Source organism: Corvus hawaiiensis, chromosome 11, assembly GCF_020740725.1.
Source record: "Corvus hawaiiensis isolate bCorHaw1 chromosome 11, bCorHaw1.pri.cur, whole genome shotgun sequence".
Classification (NCBI taxonomy): domain Eukaryota; kingdom Metazoa; phylum Chordata; class Aves; order Passeriformes; family Corvidae; genus Corvus; species Corvus hawaiiensis.
This window is the reverse complement of record NC_063223.1, coordinates 23,694,541-23,697,216: the sequence shown is the minus strand read 5'-3', so window position 1 is coordinate 23,697,216 and position 2,676 is coordinate 23,694,541.

Genomic DNA, 2,676 nt, shown 5'->3' with positions numbered 1-2,676 from the left:
TCCATAGCTGTTCCCTGTGGTTTGCTGTGCACTGTGCCCATGGCAAAAGCATAATGTCCTTCTGTACAGCTAGAGAGGTGGTACCCAGTTTGCACATTTGCCTCATATGAAATTGCTGATAATAATTACCCCCCTCAGATTTCACTCTTCTCTGAACCAGTGGGTTTTGTAAGAATTTCAGAAAGAAAAGTCCCCCATATTTTTACGAAGTAACATGATAGAACTACAAAAATATTTGGTTTTAATTAAATGCCCCACTGTTTTGTATCAGGAAGGTCTTTAATTCACCTGCTGTGTGTTTAGAGACCATGTGAGATTGGATTCAGCAAAGGCCCATCTCCAGGTCTGCCAGCCTGTGGGAGAGGAGATGGCACATGGAGGGATGTGGTGTCGTGCTGTGGCACACCTTGGGGCCCACACCAGTGACCTCCTGTAGCTTCTACAGGTGTCCCAGTGCGAGAGCAGCTGGTGTGCAGATGGGGACAGCGCTGCAGCCTTCCTAGAGCAGCCAGCTCTGGATTGCTGCAGCATGGTCCCTGTGAGAGCTCTAAATAAAGGGCTGAGGTAGCTTTTGAAAGCCTGCCTTCTTTTCCTATTGTTAACCTATTCATTGTGTGAAGAAACAAGGTGGGGTTTTTCCTTGTTTTGTCCCTTTTGAATAGTTAAGTAACTGATATGGCTCTTTTTCTACTGTTTATATGCAAATAGATGTATATCCTACTTATAGTATAGTTATTTTTGTTCAAGTTGAAGCCTTATTTAATACTGTCATCAGCTGTTTAATGGGTATCATCACATCCCTCTCATGGGTGGAAACATGACCTTATAGCAAGCTGCAGTAATTGTTCTATGGTATATCCCCTTGGTATGAATCAGGTATCCTCTCACGACTTGCAGTTCTGAAGCTTCAGTTTTGAAATTCAAATTACTGTAGCTTGCTGGCAAGCCTAGAAATGCCCTCTTCTCTCCTGGCCATACTCTGCAGAGAACAAAAACATGGGCTTGAAATTCAATAACATGGACGTTGCAGCAAAAGAGCTTTTTTCTTATTTCTAATAAGTTCAGTTCTAATGTACATTACACCAAGGTAAAGTGCAACACACTTCTTGGTATGTGCTGCAAAAAGGAGAATGGATGTACTTCCCATCACTCCACCCAATTAAGTTCTCAATTCATCCAGTTAATACTACCCAGCATTAATCAGGACATAGTTGTGCTGTGAACTACTTTGCCTGCAGTTTTCAGTCCTCTGTAAGACCCAGACAGCTTCTGTACCCAGCAGTGTGGGCAGCAGGTCAAGGGAGGTGGTTCTGTCCCTTGCTCTGCGCTGGTGGAGCCTCATCTGAAGCTCTGTGTCCTGCTCTGAGGCCCCAGCATAGGAAGGACATGGAGCAGATGGAGAGAGTCCAGAGGAGACCACAGAGGTGCTCCAAGGTCTGGAGCCCCTCTGCTCTGGAGCCAGGCTGGGAGAGCTGGGGGTGCTCACCTGGAGAAGGGAAGGCTCCAGGGAGAGCTCAGAGCCCCTTGCAGGGCCTAAAGGGGCTCCAGGAGAGCTGGAGAGGGACTGGGGACAAGGGGGAATGGCTTCCCACTGCCAGAGGGCAGGGTTAGGTGAGATACAGGGAAGAAATTCTTGGCTGTGAGGGTGGGGAGGCCCTGGCACACAAACTCACGGCCCAGAGCAGCTGTGGCTGCCCCTGGATCCCTGGAAGTGTCCCAGGCCAGGCTGGACAGGCTTGGAGCAGCCTGGGATTGTGGAAGGTGTCTCTGCCCATGGCAGGAAGTGGACGAGATGGGCTTTAAGGTCCCTTCCAACCCAAAGCATTCTGTGATTCTATGGTTCTATGTGCTCTTGCATCCCATGTGTAGCATTATCTTTGAGCTAGGCCTGGGGCTGGCACCATCTCTGTTGCCTGTCCATCAGCTGCAGCTGTGCCAGGCAGCTCCAGAAAGTTTTTAAGAAGTGTTATAAAGTGCCCAGAAGTGTCGAACAAATGGTTAAACAATTCCTTCACAAAGGAGATACATCTCAACATAGGATTAAATAGAGTTATAGGCATGGGACAGAGGTGTTCTGTCCTACTGGCAATATTATGCTTAAGGTACACGTGTGAAGGGTGGCCAAGATATCCTTGATCCTGCCTCTGCAGCTCCTTTGAATTTCCTTCCTCTTCCCATCTCTATGATTATGTTCACTGAATTTCATTATTTAGTTCCCTGGTGTTTTAATTTTATTATGTGGCTTTAAAATCCAATAATGTGACTGCAAGTGAAATAAATTCCCTGTTGGGATGTTTGGGTCAGCACTTCACGTGAGCAGACAGCCTGGCTCCTGTTCTACACGAGGCAAAGCCGAGTAATATTGGATGGGACAAAGTGCACCCTTGAGCTGCCAGGGATGCTGGCAGCCATGGGAAGCACCACAGAAGGCAGGTAAATTCACTGACCCTCTGTGCCAGAGCACTACATGACTATCATTTATTTGGGCATCTAATGCAAGAGGCAGCAAAGTTACACCAAGATAAGGAAGCAACACCCAAACTGTTTGTATAAGATTTGTGGCTTGGCTCCCTCTGGGACTGTGCTTAGTTCTGATGGCTGCACTCCCTGGAGTTAGCTTTATTGCTCACGCAAACATAATTTATTGTCAGAAGGGAAATAAGTGCTGTGCAGGAA